The sequence below is a fragment of the Schistocerca americana genome, chromosome 1 (assembly GCF_021461395.2).
Source record: "Schistocerca americana isolate TAMUIC-IGC-003095 chromosome 1, iqSchAmer2.1, whole genome shotgun sequence".
NCBI lineage: Eukaryota > Metazoa > Arthropoda > Insecta > Orthoptera > Acrididae > Schistocerca > Schistocerca americana.
In genome coordinates this window covers 171,547,006-171,559,858 of record NC_060119.1, presented here as the reverse complement: position 1 = coordinate 171,559,858, position 12,853 = coordinate 171,547,006, and positions in this window count along the sequence as shown.

Here is a 12,853-nt window from a genome sequence, read left to right as displayed (position 1 = left end):
CATGTTGTCAGGCGTTGTCGGTGGATCACGATAGCAAATATCCTTCCACTTTTCAACTTTCCCCACAGAATGAAATCCGGAGCCGGCTGGAGTGGCCGTGCGGTTCTAGGCACTACAGTCTGGAACCGAGCGACCGCTACGGTCGCAGGTTCGAATCCTGCCTCGGTCATGAATGTGTGTGGTGTCTTCAGGTTAGTTAGGTTTAATTAGTTCTAAGTTCTAGGCGACTGATGACCACAGAAGTTAAGTCGCATAGTGCTCAGAGCCATTTGAAATCCGGGGACGTCAGATCCGGTGAACGTGCGGGCCATGGTATGGTGCTTCGACGACCAATCCACCTGTCATGAAATATGCTATTCAATACCATTTCAACCGCACGCGAGCTATGTGCCGGACATCTACCATTTTGGAAGTACATCGCCGTTCTGTCATGCAGTGAAACATCTTGTAGTAACATCGGTAGAACATTACGCAGGAAATCAGCATACATTGCACCATTTAGATTGCCATCGATAAAATGGGGGCCAATTATCCTTCCATATTGCCGCACCATACATTAACCCGCCAAGGTCGCTGATGTTCCACTTGTCGCAGCCATCGTGGATTTTCCGTTGCCCAATAGTGCATATTATGTCGGTTTACGTTACCACTGTTGGTGAATGACGCTTCGTCACTAAATAGAACGCGTGCAAAAGATCTGTCATCGTCCCGTAATTTCTCTTGTGCCCAGTGGCAGAACTGTACACGACGTTCAAAGTCGTCGCCATGCAATTCATGGTGCATAGAAATATGGTACGGGTACAATCGATGTTGATATAGCATTCTCAACACCGACGTTTTTGAGATTCCAGATTCTCGCGCAATTCGTCTGCTAATGATGTGCGGATTAGCCACGACAGCAGCTAAAACACCTACTTGGGCATCATCATTTGTTGCAGGTCGTGGTTGACGTTTCACATGTGGCTGAACACTTCCTGTTTCCTAAAATAACGTAACTATCCGGCAAACAGTCCGGACACTTGGATGATGTCGTCCAGGATACTGAGCAGCATACATAGCACACGCCGCTTGGGAATTTTGATCACAATAGCTATACATCAACACGATATAGACCTTTTCCGCAATTAGTGGACGGTCCATTTTAACACAAGCCATGTATCACGAAGCAAATACCGTCCGCCCTGGAGGAATTTCACGTGATACCATGTACGTATACGTTTGTGACTATTACAGCGCCATCTATCACAAAGTGAAAAAAGTGGTCCAGCTAAAAAAAACATTCAAATGTCTATGTACTACACTAATATGTAATAAAATTGGGGGTTCCTATTTAAAAAAACGGTTTGACCTATGGCAGAGCCATCTTGCGGGCCAACCATAGCGCCATCTGGTTTCCCCCTTCAAGCTAGACAAGTTTCGTTCTTTGTAGCTTTTATTCGTTTGACGCTTATTTCGTGACATATTTGACCCGGTCACTATCAATGGATCACCCTGTATACCTCTCAGGATCCTTAGGAAACCTAAAAAACACAGCTGTGGTATCTTCTTCCTGTTGTTGATGCAATTTATTGCGCTACAATCGCTCCCACTTGTAAAAACCATTGTAGAAATCAAAATTCGCTTTCACGATCGCGCCGAACTCACAGTTTAAGTTACTGGCCGCTTGGGGCGCTGCTGGCGCGGTAGGCAACAAAATCGAGGCGAAGTGTCGCGACTGTTATGTTAGACTGTGTGTATGATTTGAGCTGACCTGCCGGCGTCCTGGGCGGCGCCCGCCTCGCACAGCAGCCGGACGGCGGGCCCGTGGCCGGCGCGCGCCGCGTACTGCAGCGCCGTGTGGCCCGTGTAGTCCCGCGCGTCGTGGCGCGCGCCCGCGGCCAGCAGCAGGCGCAGCGCGTCGGCGCAGCCGCCGGCCGCGGCGTGCAGCAGCGCCGTGCGGCCCCAGCGGTCGCCCGCCTCCACGCGGGCAGCGCCGCTCCGCAGCAGCAGCCGCAGCGCCGCCGTCCGCCCGCGGCCCGCCGCCACGTGCAGCGGCGTCAGCCCCGAGTCGGCCCGCGCCCCGGCCACCTCCGGCTGCTCCGACAGCGCGTACCTCAGCAGCGACAAGTGCTCGTTTTCGCAGAAGACGTTCACCAGCTTCACGGCCTCGCTCGTGCTCTTCAGCGCTTCCGGCAGCACCTTCAGCTCCCGCAACGATTTTCCGGCTCGCAGCATCCTTTCGACGAAGTCCCAGGCACCTGTCACCTCCGCAAACTGCAGAGGCGTCCACATACTGATTTCTTCCTTCGTGTATTTCGTCTTCACAGGCGTCATTTTCAACAGGTCTTCTCGTCTCATTCTGAAAACATGTGAATTTTTTTCAGTTATCAGTGACCATCTTTCACTCTTTCACAAGGCATGCAAGAGCACAGTGTACCAAATCTTATGAAGCTCGAATTTATATCTACAGACAGTAGAGTATAAGACCAATGGTTGGAAATTAATGTTTTAATGTGCTACAAAGTCTTGGAATACGGGCACGTGAGTAAAAGCCAGGTCCATGGTTTAATTTTCTATTGATCCTTGGATTTTTTTCTGTCACTTACTTCATTCACCTCTGGTAATTATTTGCATAGGGGAGCTTGGAGTGGAATGTGATACTTAACGTTCAACAACTCTTATAAAATACAGGAGCAGAAGAAACAACTTCTTAAAGGTATAAGAGAATGGGAATCAGTACAAGACGCAGACTGTCCAATATTAAAATAGGGCAATCTACCATTAGCCAAGTAAGTCGATTTAAATACACTACTGGCCATTAAAATTGCTAAACCACGAAGATGACGTGCTAAAGACGCGAAATTTAACCGACAGGAAGGAGATGCTGTGATATGCAAATGATTAGTTTTTCAGAGGACTGACACAAGTTTGGCGCTGGTGGCGACACCTACAACGTGCTGACATGAGGAAAGTTTCCAACCGATTTCTCATACACAAACAGCAGTTCACCGGCGTTGCCTGGTGAAACGTTGTTGTGATGTTTCGTGTAAGGAGGAGAAATGCGTACCATCACGTTTCCAACTTTGATAAAGTTCGGATTGTAGCCTATCACAATTGCGGTTTATCGTATCGCGAATTTGCTGCTCGCGTTGGTCGAGATCCAATGACTGTTAGCAGAATATGGAATCGGTGGGTTCAGAAGGGTAATACGGAACGCCGTGCTGGATCCCAACGGCCTCGTATCATTAGCAGTCGAGGTGACAGGCATCTTATCCGCATGGCTGTAACGGATCGTGCAGCCACGTCTCGATCCCTGAGTCAACAGATGGGGACGTTTGCAAGACAACAACCATCCGCCCAACAGTTCGACGACATTTGCAACAGCACGAACTATCAGCTCGGAGACCATGCCTGCGGTTACCCTTCACACTGCATCACAGACAGGAGCGCCTGCGATGGTGCAATCAACGACGAACCTGGGTGCAAGAGTGGCAAAACGTCATGTATTCAGATGAATGCAGGTTCTATTTACAGCATCATGATGGTCGCATCCGTGTTTGGCGACATCGCGGTGAACACACAATGGAAGCGTGTATTCGTCATCACCATACTGGCGTATCACCCAGTGTGATGGTATGGGGTGCCATTGGTCTCGGTCACCTCTTGTTCGCATTGACGGCACTTTGAACAGTGGACGGTACATTTCAGATGTGTTACGACCCGTGGCTCTACCCTTCATTCGATCCCTGCGAAACCCTACATTTCAGCAGGATAATGCACGACCGCATGTTGCAGGTCCTGTACGAGCCTTTCTGGATACAGAAAATGTTCGACTGCTGCCATGGCCAGCACATTCTCCAGATCTCTCACCAACTGAAAACGTCTGGTCAATGGTGGCCGAGCAACTGGCTCGTCACAATACGCCAGTCACTACTCTTGTTGAATTGTGGTATCATGTTGAACTGCATGGGCTTCTGTACCTGTACATGCCACCCAAGCTCTGTTTGGCTCAATACCCAGGCGTATCAAGACCGTTATTACGGCCAGAGGTGGTTGTTCTGGGTACTGATTTCTCAGGATCTACGCAGCCAAATTGCGTGAAAATGTAATCATATGTCAGTTCTAGTATAATATATTTGTCCAATGAATACCAGTTTATCATCTGCATTTCTTCTCGGTGTAGCAATTTTAAAGGCCAGTAGTGTATCTACAGACAGTAGAGTATAAGACCAATGGTTGGAAATTAATATTTTAATGTTGTACAAAGTCTTGGCATACAGCTACGTGAGTAAATGCCAGGTCCATAGTTTAATTTGCTGTTGATCCTTGGATTTTTTTCTGTCACTTACTCCATTCACCTCTGGTAATTATTTGCGTAGCGGAGCTTGGGGCAGAATGGGATACTTAACGTTCAACAACTCTTATAAAATACAGGAGCAGAAGAAAACACTTATTAAAGGTATAAGAGTGTGCTCATCAGTACAAGACGCAGACTGTCCAATATTAAAATAGGACAATCTACCATTAGCCAAGTAAGTGCATTTAAATATCTTGGAAGCACAATACCTGAAGACTTGAGATGTCACAAGGAGGTGAAAACTCGAATTGCCATAGTGAAGGAGGCATTCAACAGAAAGAGGCAAATTAGATAAAGGTCTAAGGAAAAAGCTTGGCAAATGTTTTGTCTGGAGTGTGGCACTCACTACAGGTTGTTACAAAAAGGTACGGCCAAACTTTCAGGAAACATTCCTCACACGCAAATAAAGAAAAGATGTTATGTGGACATGTGTCTGGAAACGCTTAATTTCCATGTTAGAGTTCATTTTAGTTTCGTTAGTATGTACTGTACTTCCTCGATTCACCGCCAGTTGGCCCAATTGAAGGAAGGTCATGTTGACTTCGGTGCTTGTGTTGATATGTGACTCATTGCTGTACAGTACTAGCATCAAGCACATCAGTACGTAGCATCAACAGGTTAGTGTTCATCACGAATGTGGTTTTGCAGTCAGTGCAATGTTTACATATGCGGAGTTGACAGATGCCCATTTGATGTATGGATTAGCACGGGGCAATAGCCATGGCGCGGTACGTTTGTATCGAGACAGATTTCCAGAACGAAGGTGTCCCGACAAGAAGAAGTTCGAAGCAATTGATCGGCGTCTTAGGCAGCACGGAACATTCCAGCCTATGACTCGCGACTGGGGAAGACCTAGAACGACGAGGACACCTGCAGTGGACGAGGCAATTCTTAGTGCAGTTGACGATAACCCTAATGTCAGCGTCAGAGAAGTTGCTGCTGTACAAGGTAACGTTGACCACGTCACCGTATGGAGAGTGCTACGGGAGAACCAGTTGTTTCCGTACCATGTACAGCGTCTGCAGGCACTATCAGCAGCTGATTGGCCTCCACAGGTACACTTCTGCGAATGGTTCATCCAACAATGTGTCAATCCTCATTTCAGTGCAAATGTTCTCCTTACGGATGAGGCTTCATTCCAACGTGATCAAATTGTAAATTTTCACAATCAACATGTGTGGGCTGACAGGAATCCGCACGCAATTGTGCAATCACGTCATCAACACAGATTTTCTGTGAACGTTTGGGCAGGCATTGTTGGTGATATCTTGATTGGGCCCCATGTTCTTCCACCTACGCTCAATGAAGCACGTTATCATGATTTCATACAGGATACTCTACCTGTGCTGCTAGAACATGTGCCTTTACAAGTACGACACAACATGTGGTTCATGCACGGTGCAGCTCCTGCACATTTCAGTCGAAGTGTTCGTACGCTTCTCAACAACAGATTCGGTGACCGAAGGATTGGTAGAGGCGGACCAATTCCATGGCCTCCACGCTCTCCTGACCTCAACCCTCTTGACTTTCATTTAGGGGGGCATTTGAAAGCTCTTGTCTACGCAACTCCGGTACCAAATGTAGAGACTCTTCGTGCTCGTATTGTGGACAGCTGTGATACAATACGCCATTCTCCAGGGCTGCATCAGCGCATCAGGGATTCCATGCGACGGAGGTTGGATGCATGTATCCTCGCTAACGGAGGACATTTTGAACATTTCCTGTAACAGAGTGTTTGAAGTCACGCTGATGCGTTCTGTTGCTGTATGTTTCCATTCCATGATTAATGTGATTTGAAGAGGAGTAATAAAATGAGCTCTAACATGGAAAGTAAGTGTTTCCGGACACATGTCCACATAACATATTTTCTTTCTTTGTGTTTCCTCAAAGTTTGGCCGTACCTTTTTGTAACACCCTGTATATGTGGCAGAAACATAAGCGCTGATACGAAAGGATGAAAAAAGGTTAGAAGCATTTGAGATGTGGATGAGAATGGAGAGAATAAGCTGGATGGAAAGAGTGAGTAATGAACGAGTATTGGAAAGGGTTGGTGAGAGAAGATGTCTGCTGAAGGTTGCAAGAGAAAGGAAAAAGAACTGGTTGGGACATTCATTGAGAACGGAGTGTTTGCTAGCAGATGCTTTGGAAGGATTGGTTTGTGGGAGAAGACTGAGAGGGAGAACGAGATACAAGATGATAGATGACATAAAGGCAAGAGAAGATTATTCAGACCTGAAGAGGATGGCAGAAGACCAGACAGTCTTGAGGACTACCATGTGAAAACCTGCCTTTTGGCTGAACATTGATGATAATGAAAGGTATGACACATTGCCTTGTAGTTTAACCTAAGGTATTGCTCGTGCAGGGTATAGTGGGCTATGCACAGTGACCAGTTTTCGTCCATAGAGCTGGGTGAGTTCATTCGTTTGTTCAGAAGGGGAGGCCCATAAATGTTTTCCATCTTTCGATCGGTCAGTGATGACAGAATCGAGATGCGCACCCTGCCATCTTTCTCAATCTATTTTACAGTAACTAATCGTCTAAAAAAATTGTCATTTTTTGTTTACTTATAGGTCAGGTTCATGATGATATGCCCATCATTTCGTTAATGGTCATAGCTGTTGTGATATTAACATGAAAGTAAGACATTGTGTGAAATTCGGAAACACAACGGTCGAAGGTTCGAATCCTGCCTCGATCATGGATGTGTGTGATGTCCTGAGGTTAGTTAGGTTTAAGTAGTTCTAAGTTCTAGGGGACTGATGACCGTAGAAGTTAAGTCCCATAGTGCTCAGAGTCATTTTTTTGAAATTCGGAAAAATGTGCGATGAAAAATACAGGTTGCTATTATTTTGCATTTGCTGCATATTACATAACATGTTATTATGCAAGGAATTTGGCTAACATATTGAATTTTTCTTAGACTTGTGTAGAGGTATCTGTGTGTCGAGAAAATTGATCTGATGTAGCACACTCGTTTGCGATCGCACTGTGCCAGTGATGAAGCAAGAATAAAATATCCACAACATTCCTCATATTTCATATATGGTTTCAGGTATCAAAATGATGTAAATGATAGCACGCAAAGAGGAGAGTATTTTACCTTATCGTTATTAAGTAAGACTTCATTATACATCGTATTATTCCAATAACTTCAGATTTTTTCGGTGAAAGAATGTAATTTTTAAGGGCCATCGATAGCTGGTGAAAAGGGAAATGCTATGGGTTTTGGAACAACACATGTGAAGACATTAAACTTTTTTTGTACCGAGGATGTGCTTTTTCATAAGATCCTGACTTTAATTTTCCTCAGTTCCTCACTTAATAAACCACATTTCAGAATTCTCTCACAATTGTGTCTGCTGATCATGTTAATGAGGAGTGACAGTGCAAATTTTGGCATGGCAACCAGAGAAATGTATAGGCTTCAGTTTAGAACAGTACTTCCCCTCCAGCACTCGGCATTTCCCCTACAGCGCTCTGAGCGATCTCCCCACCACTGCAACTCTCCCCACACTTCTCTTGCCGACTGCGCATCTAGCGGCCATGGCATTTTGTGTGCACTATACCTTAGTTGAAAATCACTTTAAACTGCATACCATATTACATATTTTTTTACATTTTTTCAAAGAAACGCTTGCATATTTGCGGTTTTGTCGCATCCATGGGGCACAATAGAACAAGGCAATTTTTTGCAAAATCGTTGCATGAACGTCGTAATTATTAGTAATATCATCTTAAAACTAAGACATAAAGTTGTTTAGTGAATGGCTTAGACTAATGAATATGGAATCACCAAAAAAATCCTTGAAATAAGAAAACATTTGAAGTAATTTCGAAAAAAAAATTGGTTCTAATGGCTCTAAACACTATGCGACTTAACATCTGAGGTCATCAGTCCCCTACACTTAGAACTACGTAAAACTAACTAACCTAACGACATCACACACATCCATGCCCGAGGCAGGATTCGAACCTGCGACCGTTGCAGCAGCGTGGTTCCAGACTGAAGCGCCTAGAACCGCTCGGCCACACCGGCCGGCAAAACAAGTAGTAATGTCTACCAACATGGTCACTTTCATAGAATACAAATGAGACCCTGAGATCCATAAGAACCTAAAGCGCACAGCTATTGATCCCACATGTAAGTGAATATCAGAGAAACCAGTGATACAGCTGTTCATGAATTTTCAGACGTACAATGTGGGCCTACAGCACACATAAAACTGACTCACCCTAAGATCAACAGATTTCTGAAACGTGAATAAATGTACAATCTCACAATCGACGGTGATGTGCTGTAGGCCCTTATGATCCCCCCCTCAGATTTAGTGGTAAGAGGGTCCAGTGGACAGCATGTCAAGAACTAAACATAGATCAAACATGAAAACAGGAAGAAGGTGTACTGAAAGGTGAAAAAAAGCGAAATAGAAACAGTGAACGGCCCAAATGGCAAAGCGGAGACAGTGTTGGACTGCAAAACGGACGACTCTGTGTTCAAAGATCCATCGTGCCAATTTTCCTTTTTTACACAAAGTTATGAACTGTGCGTCCGGTCATTGACGTGTCTGCTCATTGTATTCAAATTTATGTGTGTGTTGTGATGTATCGTCCGATTGCAACAGTGTTGTGGAAAGAAGAGACCTATCATGAAAGCTGATTCTGTAAAACTACTCTATTAGCAGCCGAAAGGAAGTGGATTTCGAGTGGGAACCGCAAACGTTTGATGACAAGGCGACAAAGAAAAAAAAAACTAAATTTCTCCGGAACAGGCCATGAAGGCCCAACGGTAATGACCGGCAGCCGTGTCATCCTCAGCTCACACGTCACTGGATGCGGATATGGAGGGGCATGCGTCAGCCACCGCTCTCCCGGTTGGATGTCTGTTTACGGGACCGGAGCCGCTACTTCTCAATCAGGTAGCTCCTCAGTTTGCCTCACAAGGGCTGAGTGCATCCCGCTTGCCAACAGCGCTCGGCAGACCAGATGGTCACCCATCAAAGTGCTAGCCCAGCCCGACAGCGCTTAACTTCGGTCATCTGACGGCAGCCGGTGTTACCACTGCGGCAGGGCCGTTGGCATGACAGGGCGACAAGTCAACTGAATTCTCCACCGGAAAACAGATTTGATGTGTGTCATACACGACATTAGGGACGGTATGTTTGTCATATGATAGGAATGTATTATCGACGCACCTACCTTGAACGAATGATGAGTGAGTGAGATACGCCTCCCTTCTGATGTAGGTGTTCGTATGAATGTGAATGTGATCAATCGAACAGAGGTGATGAAAACATAATAGTCTGTCACATAAGCTGCAGCATATGAACGCAACAATTTCATAATTATACAGTTTTCTCTGTGCTCTGTCAAAACATACGTTTTTAACGTTTTTGAAGTTGCGCTCCGTTTTGGAAGTTTGGACTCTTGAATTCCTTTGTTGTAACATTGTTCAGACCCGTTTACTTGTTGTTTTCATTTCTGTGAGATGTCTACGTGGTATCTCGCCTGCTTTCACTACTCATCACATTTACTTGTGAAGTAATGTATTCTTACCACATAACTCATATTCTATAATCAATGAATAGTATGACAATTGCCAACACTACAGCAAGAGAACAAACATTTCAATGACCGGACGAACAGTTGATAATTTTGTGAAAATAATAAATAAAAACATGGTACGAGGGAATTTTGAACACCGCTCATGCCCTTTGCGGTACAATATCATGACCACTGAACCACAACGTCGTGGCTTATTCAACTCCACTTAATGTTATACTTCATTAAGTTTGGACCGTTCACTGTTTCTATTTTGCTTTTCTTTCACCATTCAGTACCCCCTGTTTTCATGCTTGATCTGTGTTCAGTTATTGACCTGTTAACCACTGGACATCTTAACACTAAATTTGAGGGGGGTGCGATGGGGAATTTCCCTTGTCAGCGCCTCAAATGGATTATTGTATAATAAAATTCATAACTTAATAGCCGGCCGGTGTGGCCGAGCGGTTCTAGGCGCTTCAGTCTGGAACCGAGCGACCGCTACGGTCGCAGGTTCGAATCCTGCCTCGGGCATGGATGTGTGTGCTGTACTTAGGTTAGTTAGGTTTAAGTAGTTCTAAGTTCTAGGGGACTGATGACCGCAGGAGTTAAGCCCCATAGTGCTCAGAGCCATTTGAACCATAACTTAATAATACTATAACTCATTCAGAAACCCACAAAATAGGTTTACTGTTAGTACAGCTTTACCATATGCTGGTATCTCATCTAATTTTAGTACAGTATATAGTGAGTGAATGAACAAATCTGAGGAGTGTGTTATCATCTAGCAGGATTTATGCCGCGCAAATGGGGTAAAAATCTGCCGCAGTGTGCTGCCACCCGGTGGCACTGACGTAAATTTTTAGTTGAGTAGCAAGAGCCCAGCTGTGCATATAGTGAACCGTGCACATTGTTTATCAAATCCGTATATATTTGGCCCGTAAGGCAATTACATCACGCGAGTTGCGCATGCACAAAAGTCCCCTAAAACGTTGCCAACTGAAGGTGTGCTCGCAACCCTGATGCCAAATTTCATGGTGTCTTAGAATAGCAGTAGTGGGGTAGATTGAAGTGCCACATCTTTTCAGATTGCATCATCTATGTTACGTTAACAAAATGTCACTGACTGACTATTTTTAATTCTTGTGCATAGTTATCTTTGTCCGTTGCCTTTTGTACTGTCCAGTTTAAAGTTGGCAACAGCGCCACCAACTGCCAGGGATCCTCTTTGTCCTTATGGAGCGAGACGCTAGCACTTAAAGGTAACGACTAATGTTGCCCAGTGTCGCAAATATGTGATTGTTCGAGATATGTGGCATGGCGAGAAAACTGTGAGACACAAGTTGGTCAGTGGCAGTGTGAGAGATAAATGCAATTGGATTCGTGCTGACAAGCTTACATCCAACTGTTCACGAATTTTCCTATCTTTCGCATGACTGTAGTTCACATTTAGATATAATAATAGCTGTTCTAGTTAGACGTTCTTCTCAAGCGTCTTCGAGAATTGGATGTCAAAAGTTTTACGTGTCTGTTGAATGCCATACCATAGGCAGCTGTGAAGTAGCAGTGTTAGTGCAACCGGAGGCGGCAGACTAGACGTCTGTACATATTACTTTCGACAGATATTAATTTATTTTTTCTAAATTCCCACCAAACACTTGCATAGCTACAAGAAATCATGTTCCTTCAGAAAAGAACAATAATAATAAAAAAAAGGTAATCATTGTGGTACATACGTGAACACGTGTAAACGAGGTTTCAAACGGGATCGTGATGAAATATCGACTCAGGCGCGTATTGCAAATAGAGACTATGTCATTCAAAACAGTTACAGACCATAAGTAAATGACGACTTCATCACGATTCTTTATTACACTTGCCTGATTAAAAAATGTCCAGTGTCCAGATACCAATATGTAATGCGGAATTTACCACCAGACGTCACGGGTAGCGGATCCACAAGTACAAAACGTGGTGGTCATGGTGGTGGTGGTGGTGGGGAAGTATTGTGTTGTCACTAGACAAGCAGTAAGCTGTATGGGTCGGTCAGGAGGACTCTGTAACTTCGAACGTTAGCTAGTAATCATTGGAAGTCGCTTGAGTAACAAATACATCAGCGCCTTTTCAATCTTTCGAAAGCTTCCCAAGTCGACCGTTGATGGTTTGATTGTGAAGTGGTAACGCGAATGAACTACCACAGCAAAACGAATTGAGCATTCGGAGAGTGATTGTAAAAAATCGCGTAAAAGCAGCAGAAGAAACAACCCGCGAGCTCCGAAGTGCTGCCGGGAGTCCAGCTAGCAAAATGTGCGTAGAATGTTAAAAAGAATCGAGAACACTGGTCAAGCTGCTCCTCATAAACCACACACTCCCGTAGTCAGTGCCAAGAGACGCTTTAAGTAGTGCAGCCGGCCGAAGTGGCCGTGCGGTTAAAGGCGCTGCAGTCTGGAACCGCAAGACCGCTACGGTCGCAGGTTCGAATCCTGCCTCGGGCAAGGATGTTTGTGATGTCTTTAGGTTAGTTAGGTTTAACTAGTTCTAAGTTCTAGGGGTCTAATGACCTTAGCAGTTGAGTCCCATAGTGCTCAGAGCCATTTGAACCATTTTTTTAAGTAGTGCAAAGAGCAGTGTTACTGGACAGTGAGTGGCTTGAAACGATTGATGTGGAGTGATGAATCACTCTATACCCTATGACTGTTTGCTGGAAGGGTTTGGGTTTAGCGAATGCATGGAGAATGCTACCTGCCATCATGCGTGGTGCCAAGAGTGGTGTATAGAGGATGTGGTATTACATGGCATAGTGGTGCTTTTTTCGTCATTAGTGTGTGCTCTGGTTATATCCCTTAAGGAAACGCTACGTGTGGAAGCATATGAATACATATTACACTGTTGTGTGCTTCGTACAGTGGACGAACGGTTCGGGGACAATGATTATTTATATCAGCATGACAATGCGCCCTGTCATAAAGCAGCATA